The 18,720-nt window shown below is 39.0% G+C and overlaps 1 pseudogene; it reads left to right on the top strand.

The window, feature by feature from the left end:
- The first annotated feature begins 609 nt into the window (after positions 1–609).
- Positions 610–18,720, top strand: part of LOC139009429 (myotilin pseudogene) — a 41,270-nt pseudogene continuing 23,159 nt past the window's right edge.

The following is an 18,720-nucleotide window of genomic DNA, read 5'->3' as shown; positions in this document are numbered from 1 at the left end:
TTCTGGTCAAGGGCACGTGCCTGAGTTGCGGGCTTGCCCTAGTAGGGTGCATCCAGGAGGCAGCCAATAAATGATTCTCTCTCATCATTGATGTTTCTATCTCTCCTTTCCTCTCCTTTCCTCTCTGAAATTAATAAAAGAACTATTTTTTAAAAAAGATAAAATTCAATCTTGGCACTTTCAACTTTACTAGAAAACAAACAAAAATTTTCCACTGTAAATTATACTGAACCTTTTTATTTATAACTACTCTGAGCAGGATAGTTATAAATTTCATGGAAATGAAAACTTTATGAATGATTCATCTGGCCAAGAAGAATATCAAATGCTCTAACAATTCTTTCTAAAATAAAACACACACATGAGAGTTTCAAGCTGTTTTATTTTTCTTTTCTTTAAAATTCTGGTAAAAATGGAATGTTTGCATTCTAGCTATTATTCTTCTCTGTTGTCTAATAGAGGGCTTAAATTTTAATACATTAACGTTAGCCTTCTGCCTTTCAAGGGAGGAGCAAATAGACATTCTTTGTTGTAGGGAAGAATCACTAACTGTCAGAATAAACCATCAGAAATATGTATTTTTCTTCACCCTGAATATGCACAATCTCAATGCCTTTTGTGGCTATTGCCTTAAAACCTATCACAGTGGTCAGGGAGCATGGGAAACTGCCCCACGTGAGATTTATGTTGCTCATATTTTTTGCAGGGTAAACCTCAAAAACAAAAGGAAAAACTAGTGTACTGTCAAGTAATACTTATGAATCACTTGAAAAGCTTTAAAAAAGCCCCTGGGATTTGACTTGATTGGTCTTGGGTATTGACAAGGCATCAGAATATATAAAAGCCTTCCAGGTTATTCTACTGTGTACCCAAGATTGAGAACCACTGAAGTAATATTTAATTTTCCATTTCAATTGCAACATTTTAGATGAAAGATAATTATAACATATCTCAATTTCACATGTGATTTAGCTTCATCTTATACCTAAAATGATTAAAAATAAAGCCCCAGATGAATATAGAGCTGTGTCTGTTCAAATAAAATATATTTAATATAACATCATTCAAATTTTTTAAAATATTAAATTTTACATAAAATTGTTATCCTCTTTGAGATTATTCCTTCCTAAGTATTGTATATTGGTTATTCATTCATACATAATTCCTTAGGTGGAAAGATATTTGTGGCACACAGTGGGAAAAAAGAGAATATAAAGCAAAAGAAGGTTAAATTGGTTATTGTTAAGCATGTTCACAGGAGAGATTCTTTGTAGCTTTGTTTTTTGCAGTGTGTATACCAAATAAGCATCTGTCAGAGGCTGGTAAAATGCATTTTAATTTTGACTTTATTAAAATAAATTGGCATATTTTATTACAGTTTTCTCTATACACATAGGCTCTTTTACTTCATTACACCATATACAATTTTCAGTCTAAAAAAGTAATATACCATATTTTTCCGTGTATAAGATGCCCCCCACTTTTCCAACCCAAAATTAAGAAATCAATATTTTAAACATAAAACAGAACACATTTTTATTTAGTAATTACAGCAGGTAATGTTTACATACCAGTACTATGATATTATGCAGCATATCACTTTATTAAGCCTCTGTTGCATCACTGCTCTCTTCTTCATCATTATTAGTTCCAGACATATCAATTTCTTCAACTTCTATTATATCACTGCTGTCTTCTGAGTCACTCTTTATATATGTGAGATCATCCTCATAAACTGGTGGCTTTTTTCTGAGTTAACTTTGTTCGTGTTCTCATGGTCAACCCTTCTCTCCTCATGAAATTGAAGCACCATTTTGCTTTTCCTGTAAAATCAACACTGTTCATTTCGCTTGCAAACATTCTTGCCTGACATTGAATAAGCTTGATTGACATAAGCCACTCTGGTGCTGCTCCATAGTTCAACTCTTAAGCCTCTGCTCCAAGTTTGCTCATTTTGATGGTTTTCCTCTTAAGGCCACCTTCTTTTTTGGCATCTTAAGGAGTTATTCTTCCTGTTTTCTCCACTGTCTAATCATACACCCAGTGGGAGGAGGTCCAAATTGTCTCTCTGCCTCTATTTTCATGCTCTTTGCATAGCTGATTATATTCAGTTTGAATTTTGCAGAGTAAGACAATCGCTTTCCAGTATTTATCTTCTTATTTTTTTGCATCTTTATGGGTTCAGAACACTTCTTTCCCTGTTGCATCTGTGCACTCTCCACCTCCACCTCCACCTCCAATTATAGCATCAGCTGACGTCAGTAACAATAGGCTCCTGATTGGAGGAAGCTTTTTTGACAAGGTATGGGCAGCTACGCACCCTCTCGGCTCCCTCCTTGGCTGACTTGCGTGTATAAGATGCCCCTTGATTTTCAGTCTAATGATTTTAGAAAAAAATAGCATCTTACACATGGAAAAATACAGTACACTGAACAGTGCAGTTAATAATAATTGAATATGTAATCAGTTTACCCACAATTTGCATTTGGATAAATCATTTGTAGATAATTTTAAATATAAAAGATCTTTTAAAGGATAGTTTTCAAAAGTTCTCTATTGCTTTTCATATATTTACTATTAATTTCAATGTTCTTGGAGCAGAAGTAAGTTGTCAACAGAAACAAAATAAGTAGAAGTTGTGGGAGGAATAAATATACTTAGCTCTTAAAGATCTATGAACCTCACCAAGTGACTTGGCTGTCGATATTCGGAATGTGTATTCCTTAAAAATAAGCTTTCCATGGTCTCCCTCTGGTAGAATTGAATATATGTAATGTACATTTATACATATACTAGTGGCCCAGTGCACAAAATTTGTGCACGGGGGAGGGGGTGTTCCTCAGCCCAGCCTGCACCCTCTTCAATCTGGGACCCCTTGAAGGATGTCCTACTGCTGGTTTACAGGGATCAGGCCTAAACCGGCAGTCAGACATCCCTCTCACAATCCGGGACTGCTGGCTCCTAAACACTCACCTGCCTGCCTGCCTGCCTGCCTGATTGCCCCTAACCACTCTGCCTGCTGGCCTGCTCACCCCCAACTGTCCCTCCCGCTGTCCTGATTACCTCCAACTGACCCCCACTGATGGTCTGCTTGCCCCAACTGACCCCCTGCTGGTCTGCTTACCCCCAATGGCCCCGCCCCCTACCAGCCTGATCACCCACAACTGCGCTCCCTTCTTGGCCTCTAACCACCTCTACCTCGGCCCCACCACCATGGCTTTGTCCAGAAGAACATCGGGAAAGTCTCCTGGGAGGTCTCCCAGTCTAATTAGCATATTACCCTTTTATTAGTATAGATAGAGGCCTGGTGTACAGATGGGGGCCAGCTGGCTTACCCTGAAGGGTGTTCCAGATCAAGGTGGGGGTTCCCTTGGGGTGTGGGGCAGCTTGGGTGAGGGGCCTGTGGTGGTTTGCAGGCCAACCATGCCCCCATGGGGTGAGGGTCCCCACTGGGGGTGTGTGGCTAGCCTGGGTGAGGGGCTGATGGCTGTTTGCAGGCTGGCCACAGCCCCTTCAGGGTGGGGGTCCCCGCTGGGGTGCCTGGCCAGCCTGGGTGAGGGGCTGATGGCTGTTTTCAGGCTGGCAACAGCCCCTTTAGGGAGGGGTTCCCACTGTGGGCGGGAAGCTTGGCTTCCTCAATCGCCGGGGGCAACCCAAGCCTCCTGCTTGCTCCAGCTCTGTGGCTGCTGCCATCTTGGTTGGGTTAATTTGAATACTTGCTCCTGATTGGGTGGTGGATAGGAAGAGATTAACCAAAGAACTTGCAGGCATATATGCATAACCCATGGACACAAACAACAGTGTGGTGAAGGCCTGGGTCAGGGGGCAGGGGGAGGCTAGAAGGGATCAGTGGCGAAGAAGAGGGGACATCTGTAATACTTTCAACAATAGAGATTTTTAAAAAAAATTTAAAAAAAAGAATCAATCAGATGCTTCAGAAGTTAGAATTTGTTTGGGGTATATTGTGGATGCAAATAAAGTTACATTAAAAAAAAAAAAGCAAACCCTGCCCCCCCCCCCCCCCCAAAGCCAAGAGAAAGTATCCTAGCATGTACAAGAGCATAGAATTGAATATATTTGTTACTTTCTGATCCATGCTCCACTCTGTCCAGTTGCAGGTGAGATTTGGTCATTCTACTTCTATCCTTCATGATCTAGTTTCATTTTTATGCATGTATCTAACCGAATTTCCCAACACCATTTATTTAAGAGGCTGTTTTGACTCCATTGTATGCTTTTGCCTTCTTTGTCAAATATTAATTGAGTATAATGGCTTGGGTCAATTTCTGGATCCTCTATTGACCAGCGGTTCTCAACCTATGGGTCGAGAACAATGAAAATACATCCTGCATATCAGATATTTACATTACAATTCATAACAGTAGCAAAATTACAGTTATGAAGTAGCAACAAAAATAATCTTATGGTTGGGGGTCACCACAACATGAGGAACCGTATGAAAGGGCCGCGGCGTTAGGGAGGCTGAGAACCGCTCTAATTAGAAAAGAGGATCGGAGTGATTATTTCCGTCCAATAGGACTAGAACCATGACAGAGACAAGCACAGGATGGCACTGGGCCCAGGGGAGGGCACCTCGCACAGACAGGAAAAGGTAATTAGAAAGTCTCCTAGAGTGCATGCCCTTGACCAGAATCGAACCTGGGACCCTTCAGTCCGCAGGCCGACGCTCTATCCACTGAGCCAAACCAGTCAGGGCTCTTCTCCTCTCTTCTTTTTCCCTAGAAGAAGGAAAGGAGAAAGGCAGAGGGTTTTGAATCCATACCAAAAGGAGGGAAAAAGAACTCTACATGGACACAGAGCAGTCCAAGTAAGACCCCAGAGGCTTGAAATAGTGTACAAGTTGGGGAATTATGGTGTGTTCCAACCATAAAGTGACAGAAAGGATGGAAGGAGATGAGGTTGGAGAAAGGGGTCCCAGGCTGTCCTCACGTGGAAGTCATTACAAAGCCTTTCTTTCCCACACTCCTCACTCTTTTTCTCCCTTTCACCAGGTTCATCTATTTTCTTTAAAATAACCCCTCAATTGAAAATTGAAAACAATTCAGGAAGGAAGACTTGCAACATAAATGTTATCTGTGAATGCTCTGGAAATTTATCCGTTAAAACAACCTCATTCTTTTTGAGGTTGTTTTATCTTCCTTCTAAAGAGCCCTGACTGGTTTGGCTCAGTGGATAGAGCATCGGCCTGTGGACTGAAGGGTCCCAGGTTCAATTCCGGTCATAGGACAGCATAGGAGGGAGAGGAGAAGGGAGAAAGTTTTAGGACTCAGTTATAGAACTAGAATTTCATGCTGATATTAGAATAGTCATTCTTGCATTGTCTTCTTAAATCATCCCCATTAGGTAAAACAAGAACTCTATTGCACTCACTGTGATAAATATTGGGTATTGAACAGTGGAACACAGGAGTCTTTGAGCCTGGCAGCTCTGCGTTGGAGTGCTGTGTCTTACACTTAATAGCGAGTGACCTCCTCCAAGTTGCTTAAGTATATATGCAAAGTGGGGATAAGAATACTAACCTTGATTTTTGAAAAAGAAAACAATGAGTAAGCAATTCTATATAATAAAAGGCTAATAGGCAAATTGATCAAATGGTGGAATGACCGGTCGATAAGACACGCACTGGCCACCAGGGTGCAGATACTCAACTCAAGAGCTACCTCCTAGTGGTCAGTGCACTCCCACAGGGGGAGCACTGCTCAGCCAGAAGCCTGGCTCATGGCTGGTGTGTGCAGTGGTGGTGGCGGGAGCAGGCCTAAGCCATCAGTCAGATATCCCCCAAGGTCTCCCAGACTGCGAGAGGGCATAGGCCTGGCTGAAGGACCCCCACCTGAGTGCATGAATTTTGTTTACTGCACCTCTAGTCTATCTATAGAGCACTTACTGCATATTAGTTGTTCAACCTACATTCCTTTCTAATCTGAGGAGGATGTATGCCCACACTAACCTTTTTTTCAGTCCATGGAGAGTTCTTGAGGAAAACTTCCCACCAAATTTAATGTAAATCAAAACTGAAAAAAGCCAAAAGTTCCAGGACAAGAAAGACTGAATCTCCTGTAAGTTGAGTTCTAATTAAGGATTGACTTCAATTAAATATTTATTACCTGTTTACAGTTATTGTTGATATGGTCATAATTTCAAAGTGCATTTTCCCAAAAAAGATCTGAAAATTAGAAAATTCTTTGTTTTTCAGCGTATCATGAGAAAATGCTTTTGGAATATTAAGGCTATGGAATTTTGGAATTGTCCTTTGTACAAATTCCTTTCTTTTGAGTAACATTTTAATCTTTGTAACAACAGTGTGGGCTATCCTGGGAAATTATTTCTTTGATTATGGTGTTTGTTTTTTAACTAACAATGCTGACCCATTGACACTTAGGGCTTTATTTATCCATCTACACATCTATTTATGAACTACATAGCTCCTAATTTGACTTGATGAGTCACTGCCCCCAATTCCAATAACCCCTCCTGACAGATTGCCAGAATTTTTTTCAGATCCTTTATGGGGAGGCCTTCCTATCTTTCGGGGACCCAATAAAGGCTTTGAATTGGTGGTCACATCTTGTATTTACATAATGACTCCTTAGATCATAAGCCATTATAAAGGGATCCAAAAATGTAACACTGTCAAGCCCTTCTATGTGATAAACAAGGCCAGGACTGTACCTTTTTCAGCCTCTGTCTCTGGTGGAATGGCTAATGAGATGACACATAGTTAAGGAAGGTGCTGTCAGTCAGCCACTTTTATTAGCAGGTAAAGGAAGCAACCAGGCACACTGGAGAAAAGCAGAGCTGTCTCTAAACACTAATTAGTAAGATTCAGTACTTAAAGCAAGTACATGGAGAAAGGAAGGAAAGAAGAGACGGCAGATGGAGGGAGGGAGGGAGAGGGAGGTTCTGACACAGAGGGGCCTGGGGACAATAGCAACAGGGGACCCCAGAGGAGGATGCAGGTTGGATTGCTGCTGGAGCAGACTGTTTTCTCAGTCTCGTTCGTTAAAGTAACTGAGGTTCTGTGGAGTGCAGGAACTGGAGATTTATGTGAACATCCACTGTATGTCCTTTAAAGTTCTTGCAACTAACTGTGTGTGCCAAATTGTATCTAATTTCCATGAATGATTTCAGTCATTTTCAAATGCCTTTCTTCATTTTCATGAACGCTTTGAGTATGTTCAAATGGAGATACATGGTGAAATGACTCCTACTTGTTACTGTTAAGGCTCTAATGTCAAGAATGGTAAAATCCAGGCAATCTAAGCCTTCCCACACCCACCCTCAAAATTCTATTTTAAGGAGGTCTAATTATCAAGATTCCTGGGTCTTCGAAAATAAAAAGCAGAAGTGCTCCATAAAACCAGTAGGAGCTCCCAGATATTGATTTTGGTTAATTGGTCCCTCAAGAACCTTTCTATCGTAACACTTTTATTTCATTCAAAAATTTTAAATAGGAAATGGGAAGCAAGAAAGGGATATTAGTTAAGGAAGGAAGTGATCAAGATGGCACAGGTATTCAGAACTAGCTGCTGTCACGAATAATACAGAATGGTTCAAACACCATGGAAGTTTATTTACCTCAGTTCAAGGTAGTTGCTCCTTCTCAGTTGGAGGTTGGCTTACCTCCATCACCCAAGTGTCACTCAAGAACTCAGGCTAACGGGGCTCTGCCACCTTTATCATATAGTTTCCAAGGTCACTATAGTCATCTCCATCCCAAGGGAAACAACATGGAGGAATGTTTATGGGAGATTTCTATGGGCCAGGCCTATGAATTCGGTTCACATTAAATTGGCTAGAACTTAATCACAGGGCACTACCCTACTATAAGGGATACTGGGAAATGTAGTCTTAATTATATGCCCAGAAATGTGAGGAGACAGATTAGTCAATAGTTAGCAGTCTATAACACAGAATATTTTTTTTATATATTCCCCCAACCCTCCCAAAATGCAATACTAATGCTTCATTTCTAAGACCATTCCAAAGTCAAAAGATGGTTATATTTGCTATGATAAGAGTAAGGTTAAGAGCTACCATTTACTGAACACTTAAATGCACACCTTATCTGATTTAATCCTCACATCAACCCTGATGTTGCAGACAAGGAGACTGAGGCTGAGAGAGGATGAGTCATCGTGCAAGGTCACAAACAATGACAGAGCTGGGGTTGGAACCCAGGCTGTCTGAGGGATGGCCATGCTCCTAACCATTTCATTGCATAACCATTACCACATCCCAAAAGGACCAAAATATACATTGTAATCTTCTGCAGAGTAAAGATAAGGTTCTGTTTTTTTAAAAATATGTTTTTATTGATTTTTTACAGAGAGGAAGGGAGAGAGAGAGTTAGAAACATCGATGAGAGAGAAGCATCAATCAGCTGCCTCCTGCACATCTACTGGGGATGTGCCCGCAACCCAGGTACATGCCCTTGACCGGAATCGAACCTGGGACCTTTCAGTCTGCAGGCTGACGCTCTATCCGTTGAGCCAAACCGGTTTTGGCTAGGTTCTATTTTTAACACCAGAAAAACCTGCTCCTACTTCACAAACCTGCTCCAAAAAACCCTACAAGACTCTATAGGCAGCTGGAGCTGGAGCAAGCAGGAGGCTTGGTTGCCCGGGCAATGAAGGAAGCCAAGCTTCCCCCCTGCTCTGAGCTGGCAACAAAGTTTCAATTATAGAAGACAAATAAATCCAAGATACCTGCTTCCAGCCAGCCTCCACTGGGAGCTTGGGTGGCTGGGGGGTTGTGGCCAGCCTGAAAACAGCCCTCAGCCCCTCACCCAGACTGGCCAGGCACCCCAGTGGAAACCCCCACCGTGAAGGGGCTGTGGCCAGCCTGCCAACAGCCATCAGCCACTCACCCAGGCTGGCCACACCCTCATGGGGTGAGGGTCACCTCTGGGGGCCGTGGCCAGCCTGCAAACTGCCATCAGCCACTCACCCAAACTGGCCAGGCACTCCTCTATAATAAAAGGGTAATATGCAAATTGACCCTAACAGCAGAAAGACTGGGAATGACTGGTCACTATGACACACACTGACCACCAGGGGGCAGATGCTCAATGCAGGAGCTTCCCCCCAGTGGTCAGTGTGCTCCCATAGCGGGAGCTCTGCTCAGCCACAAGTCAGGCTGATGGCTGCCAGTACAGCGGTGGTGGTGGGAGCCTCTCCCTCCTCAGCAGAGCTAAGGGTGTCCCACTGCAGCTTAGGCCTGCTCCCCACTGGCAAGTGGACATCCCCCGAGGGCTCCCAGGCTGCCAGAGGGTTGTCTGACTGCCAGCTTAAGCCCAATTTCCAAGGCAGTGGGTCTAAGCTAGCAGGTGGTCATCCCCTGAGGGGTCCCAGACTGCAAGAGGGCACAGGCCGAGTTGAGGAACACCCCTCAAGTGCACAAATTTTTGTGCACTGGGCCTCTAGTTTATATATATAAAAGCCTAAGCAACCAGCCAACCATTCAACCAGTATCTATGATGTGCACTGACCACCAGGGGCAGATACTTAATGCACAGGCATGGGAACATGGAACAGACTGATCTCAGAGGGGGGGGGGGGGGAGGGCAGAAGATATTAACCAAAGATCTTATATGCATGCTAGAGGCCTGATACACAGATTCAGGCACCGGTGGCATCCCTTGGCCTGGCCTGCAGGGATCGGGCTGAAACTGGCTCTCTGACATCCCCCAAGAGGTCCTGGAATGTAAGAGGGCACAGGCTAGGCCGAGGGACCTCACCAGTTCACAAATCTGTGTACCAGGCCTCTAGTTGTATTATGAAAGTGAAAGTAAGGACCAATTAAAACTTGGCAACATATAATGTGAAGATATCTAGTCAATGAACAGGATAGAATTTCAAATAAGTGTATCTGTGGTGTGTATGTTGGGCTCATAGACAGTATTATCATTTGAATAATCATAACTATGCCTCTCCTATGTGCCCTCATCATTCCTGTTTTTTACTCTTTTAGGGCATCAATTATTTTTATTGCCATAAATTGGTAAATATGTCACTAACTGATGACTAAGATCAGGTCAGAGTTGATGACTTTGAGCTAAAAGGTTTAATATCCTATTATAGATCAACCCCCAGTCTTCTTTCTTTCCATTTGTGTTTTTTTAAGCTATTATGTGCATGCCTGAGTATTGTTATTTAAAGATACATTAGTGCTCTTAAGCATTTACTACAAACTCTAGTTGCTCTCTTGTTTCCAGGAGGATATGTATTAAATATTAACCACCAGAATAAATAAAAACTACTTAGCCTACAATTGTGATTATTCTAAAATAAATTTTGTTGCATAAGTGTAACAAACCCCCTGTCAGCACTCAGAGATATGTTTTTATCTGCAGATTAAAAACAACATTGACAATATAGTAACATTTAAAAATATTATTTTATTCAGGAAACAACACGTTGTCGTCTTTGAGCTAAGTTAGCAAGAAAAAGTCTGGAAAGGGAAATGTCTGTTTTCCAAAAAGTAAAGTTAGAGCATGTATCCATCCATCCATTCATTTGTCCATCCAAGAAATATTTGTTCATATCTGCCATGTCTCAGGTACAGTTCTAGGTGCAGTAACAAAATAAAGCCTCTGCTCTTATAGGAATAATATATTTCCCATGAATTTACTTTTTGGTTGATTACACAGAGAATATTTCTATTCTTTCTAATATAGAGAATGCTTGATGACTCACAGGGATAATGGATATTCTGGACTTATTTGACTTATCTTTTATCTTTGTGCTCTCTCTTCTCTACCTCTCTTGCTAAGTCATCCTATGAGAAACATGTAAATTGACCATCCCTTCGCTATGCTCACCAGCCAATCAGCGTGAATATGCAAATTAACCCGACAAAGATGGTGGGTTAATTTGCATACACAGGCGCCAGGCGGAAGCAGAAGCGGGAGAGCCAGCAGTTTTGGGGGATGTGGCTCCCTCGGTCACTCCCTCGGTCACTCCCTTGGGGGGACATGGCTCTCTTGGTCACTCCCAATGTGGGGAGCACCAGGAATGCTGGGAATCGTAGTTCTGGTGGCAGAAGGATTTCCTAGACATTAGAGCAGTTGTTCTCAACCTTCCTAATGCCGCGACCCTTTAATACAGTTCCTCATGTTGTGGTGATCCCTAATTTCATTGTTACAAATTGAACATAATTCAAGCATAGTGATTAATCACAAAAACAATATGTAATTATATATGTGTTTTCCGATGGTCTTAGGCGACCCCTGTGAAAGGGTCGTTCGACCCCCAAAGGGGTCACGACCCACAGGTTCAGAACCGCTGCACTAGAGTAAAGTGAGACTGGAGCAAGTTACTGTTGCAGTAGGGGATGGAGGGAAATCAAAGATGAGAGACATAAGTAAAATCAGAGTGTCTAGGAAAATTTAAGAGAAGATATCCTAAAACTTCCAGGAAATCTCCACCAATGAAGCAAAGAAAAAAGAATGCCTCTATTATTCTGTGAGCAACAAACCAAACTGGGTTGGGGGTCTCAGACAATTCGTTCATATGATTTCTAAGACAGACAGAAACTTCCGGATTGGAGAGGGCTCCCAGATTGGAGAGGGTTCAGTTCGGGCTGAGGGACTCCCCCCTCCCTGCACGAATCTTTGTGCACCGGGCCTCTAGTTCTATTTGTGTTTGTCCTCTGCCTTCTGTTTGTGTCTCTCTAACTTACCTCATATTTCACTACTTTATTTTATTATTCACAGCCTCTTTTTTACTTTCAGCAATTATGTTTTTATTGCCATAAAAGTTTTATCACAAATATTTTAAAATTATACTTTGATTTCATTTTATTGAGAGTATAAAATGGCTATACTTAGGAAAGTTGGGGTAAAAGAGGTCACTTTTTCTGTTTTCTCTTATTGTAATTTCTAATTTTCAAGTTTTCTTCAAACATAGGAAAGGAGAAAACTATAATAAAATTCTATATGTTATTAGCTTTTTAAAATTGAGGGACAAAAATAGAGTGGTATAAAGTATTTTTCTGGAGTATAGTTATTCACAAGATTGTATTATTAAGTATGGGTTGAAATTTTCTTCAATTTATGTACTGATGTCAGAAAACTGTGTTTCGCAACACTGAACTCATGTGTCTTTGCAATTGACCTTGAAGGCTGGCCAATTAAATATGAGATAAAATCCGTCAATCATTTCAGTGCCATATTCCCCTGCTGAAAATGTTCCAGCCAGGGATGACTTGATACCATATGGCATTTGATTGTTTATTGGAAAACAAATAGGAAGATTATTCTGTTTCTTCAAAAGAAACATTTAAAATAATTTCTGTTGGTACCTCTATGCCCTTTAGAACCACAGTCCTTAATATTACTACTCTGCATACATTCATCATTAATAAACATTAACAATATTTCAAAAAATGACAACTAAGTATATCCAAGAAAAGTAGAAATACCTAATTTAATTTATTATTCAAAAATGTATGCTATATTTTGTGAAATTTGTGAGAAGAGATCTTAAATGATAATACTTTGTAAGATTTTATAAGTCACATAATTCTAATTTTCAAAATGTAATGTATATTCTTTTAAACATTGTTTTTATTCTAATAGAAACATACATCTATATTTTAGTATCATTCAACATTCTTCTGTTGACTATCTTCTTTGGGATGCTTATTTAGCTTTGCATAACTTAGATGTGTGGAAGCATCAGTAACCTTTAATTATTAGGATGAGGCACAAATATTTAATATTTAAAACCATAATAAAAATCATTATTAGGAAAGTTCCTTTTTGGTTGCCACTGTTTTTTGTATCAATGCATTAATTCCTGCATAGCTCTTTTTACTTACCATATACCATTATATGATGCTCATTAGAAGCTATATGATCTCCACTTGCAAGTGTGTCTACATGGAGCAAAACATTTTAATTTAAAATTCAGGAGATAAAGAAGTTGTTAGTAAAAGTCCCAAATGATTGGCAGGAGAGAACTCAAAACAACACTCAAAACAACAAATGAAAGTACTATTGAAGAGAAAAGTAAAAAGAATAAATTTGTTCAAACACTTCCATTTATATTATTGTGAAATAGTTTATATCCTAGCAAAGTATCATTGTAATACCAGCATTTGCCCATGTCTCAATCCCTAAATTTGGTAGTCTAGCCTAGCTTCTGTAGATCAGATAATGATCAAGACTGGAAGTAAATTTTGCTCTAAATAAAGCATTACGGGAAAATCAGTTTCCTCTTCTGGACATGCAGTCAGTCACTGTTTCCTGATTTCCTTTGTAGTTAGGCATGACCATTTGACTGAGTTTTTATGATTAAAATGTGAATTGAAGTGGTGATCTAAAATGTCTATTGGAATAGATTGATTATACTATCTAGCAAAAAATCCATTTTTATCAAGGTAGGGCTACTACTATAACAATTATACCTCCCCAGAACAATAGAAATTTAACGTCATTTCAAAAACTTCCTACCTGCATTCTTTATTTCTCACTTCCAACTTGATATAGATAGTAACAAGTCCCATGGGGTAGGGGAACACCACTTGAAAAGGGCATGGTCTCTGAATTTCTTCTTGGAAAAGAACCACTCAAAGATTTATAACACCTATTTTGGATGGTTTTAAATAAATAATCTTCCATTAAAAAAAAAAAAACATTGTGCATTCTTTGAGTAGTTTTTTGTTCTGTTTCCAACTTTATGTTTGTATACCTTTGTTAAAGATTTTTTATTTATTTTATTTTTTCCCATCACCATTTATCCCTGCTATACCCTCTTCCACTTCCACCCAGCCCCTCTCCCTGACAATCACCACACTGTTGTCCCTATCCATGAGTTCTTTCTTGTTCCCCTTTTTTGCTTAATCTCTTCACCACCCCCCCACCCCTCAACCCAGAGCTGTCTGCCTGCTTTATCTATGAGTCTGTCACTATTTTGTTTGTTAGTTCAGTGTTCATTAAATTCCAGATGTGAGTGAAATCATATGGTGCTTGTCTCTCTCTGACTGGCTTATTTCACAGCATAATGTTCTCCAGGTCTATCCATGCTGTCACAAAAGGTAAAGTTTCGTCCTTTGTATGTCCTAGTACTATTCCATTGTGTAAACGTGTGATAGCTGCTTTATCTACTCATCTACTGATGGACGCTTGGGCTGCTTCCCAATCTTGGCTATTGTAAATAATGCTGCATTTAAATAATATTTCTGCCTACCTAGGTGAACACACATCATTTTGGCTCAGGAGAGGTTTCCTTGCAAGTTCAACTTCATTGTTGGTTTAATCGCCTTTTGTAGTTCTAGTTGTTTTGCCAGCTTTTGGCCTTGTAAAAGGACTTCATCTGTGAAACGTTCTTACCTAGTTTCTGATTACTTTTCTGGTTCTTAAAAGACTGTCTTTCTTCATGTCTAGCATGCTCCTGGCTGCCTTCTAGTAATGATTAATGGTGTGCTGTACATTCATAGCTTGACTCTTGACTCTTCTTACTCTGAACTCCACAGTAGCTGCAAACTCTCTGAGACTCTCCTGAAAATGTTTGGCCAGCTCCTACATCTGTCTGGTATATTTGTACCCCACTTAGCCTCACAGTCTGACTTTCCCAACTTGTCTTGGATTGAGAGTTAATGTATCATTGTATAAAGTCCTATTGAAAGACTGGCAATGCTCACAGCTAAGGTTGCTGTGTCTAGTAGAGTGTATCTGTGGCCATATAAAGGCATGAAGAGGGACTCAGGTTAGCATTCTGCTTCAGAGGGTAAGCATCCAAGTTAAGTCACCGGGTTTCTAATCCTACTTTTATCACTCGCTAGTTGTAAACTAAAAGTTGGAAGTGACCCAGGGAAAGTTTTCAACTTACTTAGTTCTATAACTTTGATACATATCTGAGTTTATCATCTGTAAAATGTTGTCTTTTTCGTTATAAATGGATCACCTCCTTATCTTGTGTCTGGAAAAATGTGCCTAGAAAACTGCTTTAGGCACTAAAGAAGCATCTGTTGAAAGAGTTCAATGAATATACAAGATCTCCTCCAGCTCAGCATTCTTAAATATATTTAATTTGAGCCATTTTAATGATTTTTTAATGTTTTCTTTCTTTGTAAGAATAGTGTTTATCAGCTATTCTAATATTTTACTCATTAAACGTTTGGGTAAAATAATAACATAGTAATTAGAAAATAACATAAGAAGAATTGAAAATGCACATTTCTCTTTTTATTGCTATGTAATCAACATATAACATTATATTGCACATTTGGATTTATAATTCTCAAAATATTATTGCATATCCTTTGGAGTCTTCCTAAGTATTTAAATGAAGTAACAATGCATCTGAAACTCATCAGAAAATTGATTGACTTGTAATTGTTACCCATTAGACTATAGACTAACTTGCTGAGAAAAATAAAAAATAAAACAAAACAATTTCCATAATGTGGTTTGAAAGTAATACAGCTTTATTCCTAATTCATGTGACAGGGCTGGGCAAGTGAAAGGGATGGCAGAGTGGTCCTTCCTCAGGTTATCATGAATGGTTAGCATTGGATTTCAGGGTCCCCCTCAGAAGTATCTCTATTCCAGTTATGAGAAGGCAGATGATCATGGAAAAGCTTCCAAAAAAAGTTTTCATTGTCTATCCTGGAACAGCTCTCTATTACTTCTGCTCACATTCCAACTGGCCAGAAGTAAATTCAGTGGAAATATACTCTAACTTTTTCAAGGAAAAAGAGAGAAGGTCTTGGATTTTGAGGCAATTTCTATCACAAATATCTTTCCATCTTAAGTTTATATTCTAGTGATTCCTGCTCCACAGAAAATTAGTCTAATTAATATGCATGTTACTAATCTTAGATTTTTCAAAAAGTTCACAACTTGTGAATCCAGTAATCAAACATAGAATTATTTAAGCAAATTAATATGCTAAACAATAATGCTCTTTACCTCATTAAAAACCTATCTATATATAATATTTTAATTATGGTAATCATAAATTATGAATGAGTGATAACTTAAGCAAGTCTCCCATATTTACTGTTTAACTATTTTCAATCATTGTAAACAATTTGAAGTTGTATAACACTTTTAAAAGCCCTTACAATCTTTTTATAATCTTGAAGAGATAATTTTCTGTCTTTTTAGCAGTGTTACTAAAATATGCATGTCTAGGTAACAGTTCAGTTTAATGGAAAAATGAATTATTTAGTAAAAGTTGCTGATGCAAAGGGTTAGCCATCTGGAAGAAAATATAGTTTGACCATTAAGTCATATATATTCAAAAATAAATGTTGATGGATATGAGACTTAAGTTAATAAAACAGATGAAACTCTGGGAGGTAAGTTAAATAAAAATTTAAAAAACCTGATCCTGTGAAAAAATATTTTAATATAAAGTGTACTATTAAACAAAATGAAGCAAAAGATAACTTGATAGAAAAACAGGGCAACTGTAGGTCAGATATATAGTTTACAATGTGGAAACTTTTGCAGTTAAGTAAACAAAAAACAAACCTGCAAGATGTTTGGTAGAAACAAAACAAACTCAAAAGATAGGCATTCAAAGAACAGCAAATATAATCAATAATCATAAAATCATTTTCAATAATAATAGCGAAATCCCTTGTAAAGTAAGACATGTCTTTTTCACTTCTCATAATTTTTAAAATTGTGGTGTGAAAATACTTAGAGTTTTTGGGGTCTAATACATCATGGATGCAAATGCATATAAGTACAGATATTTTGGAATATTATCAGATGATCTATTAAATCAAAAAATGCATATGCTCTCTGACCCAGGAATCATACTCCATGAACTTCTATCTTATGCAAACTAAGCAACCAATATGTAATATCATAGGAACAGTATTAAAGCATCATTACTAGTGTAAAGAACCTGGAAAACATGAATAAGGAAGTAATAGAATGGCATGCCATACCATGAATACTTTGCAGCCAAAATACAGTGGGGCCTTGACTTACGAGTGTCCCGACTAACGGGTTTTTCGAGATACGAGCCGTCTCTCGGCCGATTTTTTGCTTTGAGTTGTGAGCTAAAATTCGGGAACATCACAGTGAATGCCATAACATCAGCCCAGCATCACGTGTCTCACTCGTTCACAATTTATTTGACATACGAGTAATTTGAGTTTCGAGCTCCATCACGGAACTAATTAAACTCGTAAGTCAAGGCCCCACTGTATATGACTTAGAGGTTTCTCATATTTTCTCAGAAGGGTTCCAATGATGTATTTTTTGAGTGTGAAAGCATAGATGCAGAGAGTTGTAGATAAAATAATCCACTTTTGTAAAGTAACTGATGATACATTTCTACTGAATGCATAGTTTAAAGTGTACATATTTAAATTGTCTTATACTTCATTTGTGGGTATTGTGGGCGGACTGAACCTGTAAGCAGCAAAATAAGAGATAAAAAAATTCTATTCCTGTCAATATATGCTGTATTGATTTTCTCTTTTTGCACAACAAATCACCACAAACTTTATGGTTTAAAATACCGTAATTGTATAATCGCACAGAGTCTGTGGTTCAGTGATTAGGGTATGGGATAGCTAGGTTCTCTGCTTGAAGTCTCACCCACCTACATCAAGGTTTTGCCTGGTTTCCTGCTGCCTTCTGGTTGTTGGAGTCCTGTTTGAAGACTGTAACTTAGTTATTGATAGAATTCAATGCCTTGTGGTTATAGGACTAAGGTCTCTGCTTATTTTGTTTATGTTGCTGGTTGTCATCTGGGGACACTTTCAGGTCCTAGCTGTTGCCTAAATTTCCTTGCCAGAGTCCCCATAGGAAACTCACAGCAAGGTGGCAGGTTGATCCTTCTTTGACTAGAACAATATCGTCCACTGAAATTCTCTCTCTTTGGCTTCACCCAAAATCAACTGACTACTATCCTAATCACAGAAATGATATCCCATCACATTCACTGGTCTTGCTCAGTCTCAAGGGGAGGGAATTGTAGAAGGTATGTAAACAGAGGGCAGGAATCATGAGGGCCATCTTACTCTGCCTACCACAACTGCTCAGAAAATAAAGTATGTTTATATGATCCAACTTTGATAGAAATGCATATAGATGGACATATAGTTAGATAAAAATGCATGAAGGATGGCTATAAAATGTTGTTGGTAATTGATTTGGAAGAGTGAGTTTTCTCTTGGTTTTCAGGTAATTATTGCTTCTCCCCTAAAATTTAATACATAACCTAGAAGTTTATTTTGCTTTACAATGAATATATATAATTTATATGATAAAAATAAGGTAGTTAATTTTAATATTAAAGATAGAAGAAGCCCTGTGTGTTATGCTTACATTTAGGCTACAAACAAATATTTTAGAAAAATATGTCATGAGTATAAATGGGACTATTTTGAGTAACATCCTTTGGTAAGTTATAAAATCACATAGTTATATTGCCTTTTCATTTCATTCAGAGGAAATGAAGAGTTCTATCAAATTCAATGCTGCTATTTAATCAGAGAAGTACTCTTCCACATCAAAAATTCTGATCCTATTCTTCATCAATAATCTACACTAATAAAAGAGAAACATGGTAATTAGCGTACGATCGCTACCCTTTTCATTGGCTAATCAGTGAGTATATGCAAATTAACTGTCAGCCAAGATGGCAGCCGGCAGCCAGGCAGCTGGAAGCGAACATGAGGATTGCTTGCTTCAGTGAAGGAGGACTCCAACGTTCCCCGCCTGCCTTGCCA

The sequence above is a fragment of the Myotis yumanensis genome, unplaced genomic scaffold, assembly GCF_028538775.1.
Source record: "Myotis yumanensis isolate MYYU_CA2020_CCGP unplaced genomic scaffold, mMyoYum1.0.hap1 SCAF_4, whole genome shotgun sequence".
NCBI classification, from domain to species: domain Eukaryota; kingdom Metazoa; phylum Chordata; class Mammalia; order Chiroptera; family Vespertilionidae; genus Myotis; species Myotis yumanensis.
Note: the sequence above shows the minus strand (reverse complement) of the source record. Positions and strands in the feature narration are given on the sequence as shown.